The sequence below is a fragment of the Macrobrachium rosenbergii genome, chromosome 39, assembly GCF_040412425.1.
Source record: "Macrobrachium rosenbergii isolate ZJJX-2024 chromosome 39, ASM4041242v1, whole genome shotgun sequence".
In the NCBI taxonomy this organism is placed as follows: domain Eukaryota; kingdom Metazoa; phylum Arthropoda; class Malacostraca; order Decapoda; family Palaemonidae; genus Macrobrachium; species Macrobrachium rosenbergii.
Genome location: NC_089779.1, coordinates 4419453 through 4431866, shown reverse-complemented (window position 1 = coordinate 4431866; position 12414 = coordinate 4419453). Strand labels below are relative to the sequence as shown.

General features: G+C 38.2%; 1 long non-coding RNA gene across 1 annotated transcript in view; it reads right to left on the bottom strand.

Moving 5' to 3' along the window:
- Nucleotides 1-12414, bottom strand: part of LOC136825663 (uncharacterized) — a 232459-nt gene that overhangs the window by 151047 nt on the left and 68998 nt on the right. The gene's annotated exons all lie outside the window — the stretch shown is intronic.

Sequence of the window (12414 nt, the reverse complement as noted above, 5' to 3'; positions counted from 1 at the left end):
AGACGTCACAAGCCTTTCTTAGATTCCACAAGAAAATTTCCAGACCCTCGAAAATTCAGCGCTTCCCTACATAAACATACCCTATTTCTGTGATACCGGCTGGAAATGTTATTTATTTCTCTTCGTGACAAAGGGTGAACCAGGACACTTCCAACGGTTACATTTGGAAAAGGGTACTTTCCTTTCACTAATTTTGATGATTCTGGAGAGAAAGTTCAGTTAACACTTATTAATTTCAGAAGTGTTAAGGAGAAAGACTGTGTGTTTCATCGTTATCTGTTATTAAATAAAAAAAAAAAGGGAAAAATTACATCATTAATCAATCCGTTACTGCTGCAATTCATTTCATTTTGGGATAAAGAGAGCGCGGAGGTTGAAATCAATAAAATGAAATAGTTTGAGAGATTCAAAACCATTTCTTTTATTAAGAAGGATGCCACATCTTTCATCTAAAAGTACTGTTGAAGCCTAGTTTCTAAAGCAATGAACGTAAATGCTGCACGCTTTTATCTTCGACATTTCTGCCTATTTGGAGATGGCTCTAATGTCTTGTTTAGATGAGGCCGAACCCAACGTTATTTCCGGTTAAATGGCTGCTTTTATGGGCTACAAGTGTCATACCCTCGGGCAAGAATTTGAGAGGCGTTGGGGACACCAAATTCTGGTATTAACTGTTCTCACTGACTAGAACTGGTGGAAATTGAGTTCTGAGGCAGAACAAATAAAAGAAAATCAGTGTGGTGGGAAGAGGCATCTTAGTTATGTAAAACTGATTATATTATCTGGTTTCCATTCGTACGTTCTTCGCGAAAGTTTATCGTGATCTTAACTACGAACGTGTGATTATTTATATTTGATGGGAGGGGTGGATACTTATGTGAATAAGCATAGCCACTGACATAATTTTATCCGTGTGTGTGAAATCTTAAATAATTGAATATAAATATGCACGTCTTGTATTAACGGGTGTCACAGTAGCAGAGAGAGAGAGAGAGAGAGAGAGAGAGAAAGAGAGGGTTGCTGAAGGGAAGCAACTATTGAAGAGAAGAGGAATTGAAATATATATTTTCCACACAAAAAGTTATACTGTATGTAAACATATATATCTATATATATATATATATATATATATATATATATATATATATATATATATATATATTAGCTGACCAATGCGGCGTTGCCCGGGAATATTTTGACTGACAGCCGAGCATTTATCTTACAAAGGAAGTAACACATGGTGTCGTTTTGATAAACAAGTCCCCACTAAACCAAAACACCCTCACTAAACCTAAACACATGCCTCCCACTAAAGGTAAACACACAACCCACTAAATCTAAACACACACCCACTAAACCTAAACACACACCTAACTAAACCTAAATGCACCCCCCTAAACTTAAACACACGCTCCTACTAAAGGTAAACACACCCACTAAACCTAAACACACCCCCACTAAACCTTAGCACCCCCTAAATCGAAACACATCAACCAATAAACTTAACACAACTCTCACTTAACCTAAACACAAGCCCACTAAACTGAAACACCCCAATAAACCTAAGCACCCCCACACTAAAGCAAAACACAACTCCATTAAACCTCAACGCAACCCCACTAAACAAGAACACACCTCAATAAACCTAAACACACCCCTGACTAAACTTGAACACCCCTCCCACAAAACCTAACACACACCACCCACTAAACCAAAATGCACCCCACTAAACCTAAACACCCCTGAATTAAAAAACCATACTAAACATAAACACATCCCCCACTAAACCAAAACACACCCCTACTAAACCTAAACACATCCACCACTAAACCTAAATCCCTCCCACCACACCTAAACATATTTTCCACTAAACATAAACACCCCTCCCACTAAACCTAAAAGTATCCTCCACTAAACCTAAACACACCCCCCATTAAAACTAAATACATATCACCCACAAAACATACACACACATCTTACTACACATAAATGCATCCCCACTAAAACTAAACTCACACTCACTAAACCTAAACACACATTTCCACTAAACCTAAACACACACCTTACTAAACCTAAATGAACGGCCCACTAAACCTAAACACACATTTTCCACTAAACTTAAACACACTCCCCACAAAAGCTACTCGCATCACCCACTAAACCTGAATGCAACCTCCAATAAACCTAAACACTCCCCTTACTAAACCTAAACAACCTTCCCACCACACCTAAACACACACCACTCACTAAACCTAAATGCTCACCCCACCAAACCTAAATGCACACCCCACTAAGCCTAAACACATACCACTAAACCTAAACATAACTCCACTACACCAAAACACACCCCCACTGAACCTAAACACATCCTCCACTAAACATAAACACCCCAACCACTAAACTTAAATACACCCTCTGCTAAACTTAACCACACCCTCCACTAAACCTAAAGAAACAGCACCCACAAAACCTAAACACGCCTCTCACTAAACCTAAATGCAGCCCCACTGTACCTAAACTCACCCAACTAAACTTAAACACACACCCACCACTAATCCTAAACACACCCCTCACTAAACCTAAACACATGCCCCCTGCTAAAGCTAAACACACCCCGCTAAACCTAAACACCAGCCCACTAAACCTAAACGATTCCCCACTAAATCTAAACAGACACCCCCACTAAACCTAAACACAAACCCCACTAAACCTAAACACAAATCTTAATACAGAATTAATAATCACAAGAAAGAAAAGCATTTTTAATGTATTTCTATGGTCCCAAGTACATGAAATGGGGTATGATAAACCAGTAGAGTTTATTTACCCCATCAGTTACAAAGGGAGGGGGGATGGGGGAAGGGGTACGGGTTTGCAACCTTCCCTATTATCTAAGTTGGGTCAAATGATGATCACATGCCAAATCTCGTCTAGATCGGTCAAGCGGTTCGGATTTCTATAGTGCACAAACATACAAACATTCACTGTTTTATATATATATTTCAGAAAAGATGGCCGCTACAATTTTAAAGGACACATATATGCATTTCATAGCTTCAATGCTTTAAGATGTGATGAAAGAATTTATGGAGTCAGATGGAACTAGGTCGAGAGACTCGAGGTAAAATCTTTGTGTTCAGCAAATGGTTTGATTCCTCAGCAATATTGCCGGTCAGGTGATTTCCGAAGGGTTATGTATATTCGTGAGTACGTGCGTTAATTTGATCTAGATTGTGCCAAAATCTGCCCTAAAAGTGAGTTTGATCGTTCATTAACGTGATAGAACTGCAGTTGTCTAGACGTAGCTTTGGAGAGGATCCAGGCTTTGAATCAGCAGATAAGGTAGACTTTGAAATCTCTGTTTTTATGGGAGAAAATTGAACTTGTGATTTTTTACCATGATTTTCTAATCATTATGAACTTTTGAACTGGTGTGGGAGATTTAATATGAATATTCATACATCTTTTATATTATTATTTTGTCATGTTACGTTTGCCATATCTTGGCTATGCATTTTACACTTTCCATTATTGTGTTTTGCATTTCATATATTTTTGGGTTTTCTATCATGTTTAATTCCGACAGATGTCTGTGGACAGATGTCGGTGGATAACATGTGGAATGTTTCGAATAACATGTGTAGACTGGTTTTTTTGACATGACTAATTATTGATTTGGGGGTATGTGTGAGTTTGGATATTTTCAGGCTATTAGCCATAGTGAGACTTCTTTAATCAGAAGTGTTTTGCAGTTCAGAGTTTAGTTATCTAACTCGATAATTCATTTATTATGCATTTTAATCTTTGCTTTGTTTTATTCATTTCTTGTTGGGTTATTTGAATAATAAACCTATTTTTGTAGAAACAATTGCGTTTCTTTAAATGGTCCATTTAATTGATTTGGTGAGAATGAGTGCGATTCGGGTGGGTGAACTTGAAAACGATGAGAGAGAGAGAGAGCGATACACAGAGAGAGAGAGAGAGAGAGTGATACACGGAGAGAGAGAGAGAGAGAGAGAGAAAAGAGGAGAAAAATAGATGTAAGTGTTGCCGTGAGCGAACGTTCATACGCCTCCGTTTCATGAATAAAGATCGTTGGAGCACGTTACGTACACCTTCAAAAAGGTGTTAATTCTGTCCTCGTTACAGAAAAATTGGTGGCAGCCGTGTCAGAATGAAATGGCGGCAGCGGGTGTCTTTTGATTTTAAATGGTGGCAGCATGATTTTAATGTCTTTAATGATGGCGAAAGAGGGAGATTGCTAATAGACTAATTGGTAACGTTGATGCCCAAGGCATAGGCGACTTCACCTAAGAGCTAAGGCGACGGGTCAGTGTTGAATGACTGAGCAGGTCGTGATTACGTGTGAAATACGGGGAACCTTTCCTTTTTTTTTCCGTTTCTATTCGAGTACTGGGAGTGGGGAGTTGTGAAATAGATCTGGATGATCTCTAGAGCAATTTTGGGGTTAACAAAATACCCAAATAAGTGTGAATAGTGGCGATTGTGAGTTAATTACGCAAGTGATGATTCAACTAGAAACGCGCTGGGTGTCTTTTTGCTTCGTCTGTCGAGTAGGTGACGTCACAGGTTAGCAAGTTGAGAGATAGGTACTTCGTTTTCTGTTTCAAAATTGGTAAGTACCCCATTCTCGTAAGTTGCGCAGAACGCCGTTTTTCTGTTCTTCTTTTAGAGGGGTAACTTGTGCCTTTCTCTAGTGTTCTTTTTGGTTTCTCTTTTTATGTTGTTACGCTCAGGGCGTGTGATTACTCACAAAATGCCGGACGATGCAGCAAGCACATCCCAATCAATTGTGGTGCATAAAGTGACGAACATTTGTGCGGGAATTACAAATTTTAAAGGGTTAGTTGATGGAAAGCCAACCCAAAATATAGAAACTTTCATTGAGTCAGTGAACAATTATCTGAATTCCAAGAAAATTACGAATGGCGCTGAAGCTTTAACAGAGGCTAAATCATTTCTGGATTTAGATAAAGGAGATATTGGGAAACGAGCACGCAGTTTCGGGTTCAGAAGGTGTAAAACTTGGAATGAACTGCAGAAATTTCTACGAGCTACTTATGGCGGAGTTCAACGTGAATGCGCAGTTCGAATTTGCGAGAGTTTCTCAAAATAAAGAAAGGCAATGATTCACTAGTCACATACAGTGCGAATTTATTTGATGCAGTAGTTGAGTTAAAGAAATCTATAACAGGTTCTCCATGGGTAACTGGAAATAATATCTCCTTAGATAATTTTGAAAGATTGTTACACTTTGCTTGCCTTTTAACGTCGGTCCCAGATGTAATTGTAGATAGTTTTGATAAGAGAATTGATCAGGATACAGATGAATCCTTTTGTTTGCACAGATTAACAAAAATCTAGCAAAATGCCCGACACTGGACAGTAGTTTTGTACAGGGAGGTGCAAAGATGTCAGCTGCGGTTTCCAAACCACAGAATAATGATAGTCGCTCGCATTCGGGAAATGATGCAACAGCGAAGACATGTGCACGAGTAGAATCGAAGAAAATTCCAGAGAGATCAGTCACAACGATACGTTGTTTTAATTGTGATAAAATAGGCCATAGTAAATCAAATTGCAGAGTGAGATATTGTTCAGTTTGCAAATCTTCAGATCATGGATGGAGATTTTGCCCAGCCACAAAGAGTAGAGATTATTCAGGGAAGTCCTGGGAGGTTTTTCTAGATATGACAGGAGAATTCCACATGATGCAAGTTCTAGATACACAAAGGAACAGCAGAATTTTCACAAGATAAGTTCGAAAACGGACACAGGATAATGACTAATCAGGTCGTAGAGTCACTAGAACCTAGGCCGATTGTACGTGGATTCTCTAATGGCAATGAAATTTCTATTTTCATTGATTCTGGTAGCTCAGTTAACTTAGTAAATGCTGACCTTTTTCACTCGAGGTTTCCAGAGTGCAAATTAGTCCCTTCTAGTGAGACAGTGTGTGATGTACAAGCGAGGAAACTGAATATTTTAGGTTCGTCATTTCTTACGCTTTGTATCGGTGGAAAGACAATAGTAGAATCATTTTTGGTCATAGAAGGATTAGCCTTAGGTGAAATGATTTTGCTAGGACACCCTTCTTGTATGCGACATAACATCAACATTCTTACGGGAGTTCAGGGGATTACAATAGGTGAGTCAGGTTGTTTTGTTCCATATATACACAGGAAAAAAACTTGTGAGAAACCTAAGACACAGTCGGAGACATGTGTAACACATTCATTAGAGAGTGAAGATATTCCGCAAAGATCTTTCAAAGGATTTTTGTTGGAAGATATTGAATTGCAACCATGAGTTCCTACATTGGTTAAAGTGTCGCTGAAAGAGAAAAAGTTTCCTTCTCAAGTGTGCGTTGTTGAGGGAACCGAGAAATTCAAAGACGTTGTGAGTACGGTGTCAGTGAATGAAATTTCAGTCGCAGGCGTGACTTCAGTAGAATTAGTTAGCTATCAAGACTCAGTAAAAAAAAAAATATCATAAGGGTACTTATGTAATTGATTTTGAAGAGTTTAAGGAAGAGCATAAATTAGTGAGTTTTTGTGGAGACGGGAATATGTTTCCTAACGAGGAGCAACAGTTCCGAAGTCAGGTTCTACATGAACACTTGGCTAAAGTTGATTATCCTGAATATTCAGATAAAGTAGAGAAAGTGTTGAAAGAATATCTAGATATCATTGCTTTGAAGGAGATAAATTAGGAGTTACAGATGTTTTAGAACATTCAATCCGCCTAGAAAAGGGTACAAATCCCATATATATTCCAGCATATCGAATTCCTTTTAAGATCAGGAAGAAGTAGAAAAAGAAGTTCAGAAGTGGGAGTCGGAAGGCATTATCAGACCATCCAATTCTCCGTTTAATTTTCCTTTGCTTGCAGTTCCTAAGAAAGACGGTAGTATCAGAGTTTGTGTAGATTTTCGTAAATTGAATGAAAAAACATGCCCAGATAGATATCCGGTAGCTTGTTTGCCTGATTTGTTTGTTGAGATCGGTGGCAAGAATATATATTCATCTATAGATCTTATGCAAGGGTTTTTACAGGTTCCCCTTTGTGAGAGTAGCCGTAAATATACAGCATTTTCGGTACCAAAGGGACATTACGAGTTTAATAGGATGCCTTTTGGATTACAAGGGTCCCCAATAACATTTACTAGACTGGTTAACACAGTACTTCATGGCTTGTTAGGAAAGTCGGTGTTTGTGTACATGGATGATATTCTCATATGCACAGATACAATTGAAGAACATCTAAAGGTGTTAAAAGAAGTCCTCAAGCGATTACGGTTCGCTGGGTTAAAGGTCAAATTGGCCAAATGTGAGTTTCTGAAGAGAAAAATTGTCTATTTAGGACATGTTATCTCTAAAGAGGGAGTTAGAGTGAATGATGAGAAAGTTAAAGCCATTGTGAATTTTCCAGTTCCCAAAACCAGGAAACAGATTCGTTCGTTCCTAGGTATGTCGGGTTTCTTTCGCCGTTTTGTGCGGAATTTTCTACAATAGCGTCTCCATTGACAGATTTGTTACGAGAAGACGTTAAGTTTGTTTGGGGTGATAGTCAACAATTAGCTTTTGAGAAGCTTAAGAACGCTTTGGTGAACCCACCAGTTTTGAAGTTTCAGATTTTAGTCAACCGTTCACCTTAGTGACTGACGCGAGTCAGGAAGGTATAGGTGCGTGTTTGATGCAGAAATTTGAGGGGAAATTACACCCAATTGCTTTTATAGCAGAAAGTTCAAAACACGTGGTAGTAACGAAAGGCTGATGTCAGTTGTGGACAAGGAGGCTTTCGCAGTCGTCTCTAGCCTTGTTCATTTTAAGATGTTGTTGTTGGGAAATAAAGTTGAGATTTTTACAGATCATCAACCGTTGTTAGAGCTTTTAACAAGCCAAATTTGTCGCCCAAGAGAGCACGTTGGTTCCTAACATTGAGAGATTTTGATGCAAACCTCAAATACATTGAAGGTAAGCATAATGTAGTTGCAGATGCATTGAGCAGATATTTTCCGGTCGAGGATGAGGAAATACACACCGAATCCTGTGTGGGAGAAGAGAGTAAATATTTGGTGTCTAATGTCTCTGATATTAGTAGTTCTGAGAGATCGCATGTAGAGGACATACACGTTCCTACAGTGCATACTTCGGGGAGAAATAGTGAGTCGGCAGTCTCGGGAGAGATTGTTATTCGTGATAGTGAGAGTAACGCAGTGTGTTATATTACGGGTGAAAATGTCACTTGGGACATAGGCTTGCTGGAACAAAAGCAAGATGAAGATAAATTGTTGTCAGATGCTAAGGCATTTCTTAAGGGAGTTTCACCGAAGAAAGGGTATAAGTTGCCTTTTTCTGGTCTAGAGTTGGAGAATAATTTATTGGTGAGGAAAGTTAAGTATAACTTGAAGTACTCGAAGCATGGGTGAGATTACACAAATCATCGTGCCAGAGAGTCTAGTACCACAAGTTCTAGACATTGTACATTGTAAATTTGGTTCTCCTCATTTGGGTGTAGACAAGACGTATGAAAACGTCAGGTCAAAGTTCTTTTGGAAAAATATGTTTTCCGCAGTAGAAGCCTTTGTGAAGAAGTGTGCTATTTGCAATGCGAATAAGCCAGCGACGACAGTGTCGTGTCGTTTTGGTTCATATCCCATACCACATAGGCCGTTTCAGAGAGTGCATATGGATATTCTGGGTAACTTCTCAGAGTCCGCTTATGGTTATAGACATTTATTAGTAGTTGTTGATGAGTTGACTCGCTTTGTCGAGATTTTCCCACTGAAATACAAATCAGCTGAGGAAGTTGCTATAGCGTTTTTAAGGGGATAATTTGTCGATATGGTGTTCCAGAATGTCTGATCACAGACAATGGTAGGAGTTTATTAATAAGACTTTAGATGGTCTTGCTAATTTGTTGGGGATAAAGAAAGTATCTATAATCCCGTATAGACCTGAAGCAAATGGGTTGTGTGAGAGGGCGAATCGGAAAGTAATCGAAGCTTTGCGCATGACGGTGGGAGGTTCCGATACACATTGGGACAGATCTTTGGATGAAGTGCGATATAGTATCAATACTATGATGAATGACACAATTAAGATATCTCCAGCAGAAGCTTTGTATGGATACAAGTTGAAAGGACCTTTTGATTTGTTACCAGAGTGTGTTCAGGGTGATGTTACGGTCACTTCGTTGATAAATACAGCGAGAGAAAGATTTGCACGTATCAGTAAAGAACTTGAACTTAGTTCGCGTGCAATGGTAGAGAAAAGTAACGCGAAATCGAGGGGAGTAGCTTTTTCGATGGGTGATAGAGTGTTTGTTAAAGTGAATGTTCGGAATGATCTGAATTATAAGTTAAGTCCGAAGTTCCACGGACCTTTTGAGATTGTAGAGATCAAAAGAGGGAATAGATTTGTAGTTAAAGATGTAAACACTGGAGTGACGAAATTGACCCATATTTCGAAGTTAAAGAAAGTTGGGATGTAATGGAATATTTGTATATTAGATGATATTTATTTTTTAAATGATTTTTTTATTTTTTTTTCTTGTTCATTTTAGATGTTGAAGTTCTTAGTCATTTGTTTTCGAATGATTTTAGGAAGTTGAGACATGGGCTAGTTTCATACGAGATTTGACTCGTGTGTTAGTGTGTTGTTGTGTTATGATGTATTTCATCATCTGACGCAATATGTGTGTTGTTTAGGATTTTTTTGGGAGGTACTTAGTATATCGGACCGAACAAGTCTGATCTTTTTTTCAGGTTGGGAGATCGTATTTGAGTATTTGGATTTTTTTTCAGTTTCTTTTTTTTTTAAATGAAGGGAGCTGTATTGTGAGTAATTGTAGTTGTTGAGATCGTTAGTCAATTGCTATTTTGTGTTGCAGATGTTGAAATATTTGCTAACCAGAGTAGAACTTTCATGTCTTTTACGAGATATGATACCTTTTAGTGTTCGGATAAGATTCTCGAGTATTTTTTTTTCTGTTTGGATAGAATTTTTTTTATGAGTGAGTTCCGTAGAGTTGTTGTGCTTAATAGTAAGTTGACTGTGACTATTCTGAGATACACACTTGGAATTAGTTCACATTGTGAGTGTTTACTTTTGCATTAGTAGTTTTGTTTGGTTCAGTAACATGAAACCTTTTTGTTATTAGACCTTTTCGAGTGTTTTTTGGAGACTCAGTAGTGACATGGGATAGAGTAGAGACCATGTTCATTTTGGGAGATCAATATCAAGGTTCAGGAGTTGATTATAAGACGAGTTGTGCTTTAGTTAGAGAGAAGTGTGTGTGTGACAGTAGTGTTTTCCAGTTGCGAGTTGTGTCTGTGGGTGGTTGTGAGTTATCATTAGTTCATGGACAGACTCCGACAGAATGTGACTTTAGACAGTTCCTGCGAGATTACCACATTGAGTCCACCAGTACTCTTCCTGCCGTGTTTTTACAAGGAGTATGCAGTTACAATGATGTGCCAGAACAACAAGACGACATTTCGTTCATCGAGGGTCCAAGCTGCTCGATTCATCCTGCAGAATCATGTCTGCAATTTCTCGTACTTAGCCGTGCTGTATTCAACAGTTCCGAGAAGATAATTATGCGTCATACGCATAACGAGCATTTGGTAGTGGAGGTACCTACAACCAAGGTGCCAATGACGGTTCCACCGTTGGAAGACATTGACGATTCCGTGATGTTCCAGTATCAGGAATATATTATGCCGACAATTTTAATTGTCTTAATAGCTATTTTACTGATAATTCTTGTTGTGGGGGTAGTAAAGCTTATTCGTGTTTGTAAGATTACATGTAAAGGCTCTAAGAACTCAACCCCAGTGACTTTGGAAGTGCGTCATGAGAGCAGTCCTTAAAGCTGCAGTGCAGTAGACATTGCTAATTGAGCATAGCTCTATTCTGTTATGTTTTATACATATGCTTTTGTTTTAGTTTGCCGTTAAGGAGAGCGAGACGCTCTTATGTGGTGGCCGAGCTCTATTTCAGAAAAGATGGCCGCTACAATTTTAAAGGACACATATATGCATTTCATAGCTTCAATGCTTTAAGATGTGATGAAAGAATTTATGGAGTCAGATGGAACTAGGTCGAGAGACTCGAGGTAAAATCTTTGTGTTCAGCAAATGGTTTGATTCCTCAGCAATATTGCCGGTCAGGTGATTTCCAGTGTTATGTATATTCGTGAGTACGTGCGTTAATTTGATCTAGATTGTGCCAAAATCTGCCCTAAAAGTGAGTTTGATCGTTCATTAACGTGATAGAACTGCAGTTGTCTAGACGTAGCTTTGGAGAGGATCCAGGCTTTGAATCAGCAGATAAGGTAGACTTTGAAATCTCTGTTTTTATGGGAGAAAATTGAACTTGTGATTTTTACTATGATTTTCTAATCATTATGAACTTTTGAACTGGTGTGGGAGATTTAATATGAATATTCATACATCTTTTATATTATTATTTTGTCATGTTACGTTTGCCATATCTTGGCTATGCATTTTACACTTTCCATTATTGTGTTTTGCATTTCATGTATTTTTGGGATTCTTCCGACAGATGTCTGTGGACAGATGTCGGTGGACAGTGTGGACTGTTTCGAATAACATGTGGTAGACTGGTTTTGACATGACTAATTATTGATTTGGGGAGTATGTGTGAGTTTGGATATTTTCAGGCTATTAGCCATAGTGAGACTTCTTTAATCAGAAGTGTTTTGCAGTTCAGAGTTTAGTTATCTAACTCGATAATTCATTTATTATGCATTTTAATCTTTGCTTTGTTTTATTCATTTCTTGTTGGGTTATTTGAATAATAAACCTATTTTTGTAGAAACAATTGCGTTTCTTTAAATGGTCCATTTAATTGATTTGGTGAGAATGAGTGCGATTCAGGTGGGTGAACTTCGGAAAACGATGAGAGAGAGAGAGAGAGGCGATACACAGAGAGAGAGAGAGAGAGAGTGATACAGGTGAGAGAGAGAGAGAGAAAGAGAGAAAGAGGAGAAAAAATAGATGTAAGTGTTGCCGTGAGCGAACGTTCATACGCCTCCGTTTCATGAATAAAGATCGTTGGAGCACGTCGTTACGTACACCTTCAAAAAGGTGTTAATTCTGTCCTCGTTACATATATATATATATATATATATATATATATATATATATATATATATATATATTACAAATAGCACCAGCATATTAGTAAAAAATATTGAAAAAGATGGCAACATCCAGAATCAATGATAATTACAATACATTCTGTAAAACTCGAAAGATATATCTTTAAAAATAACGTTCATCATGCAAAGGACACTAGTGTAAAACAAAATTACAGAGAAAGACAAAACGCGCTTATATTTGTACTCACTTTGGTTAACTGCAGC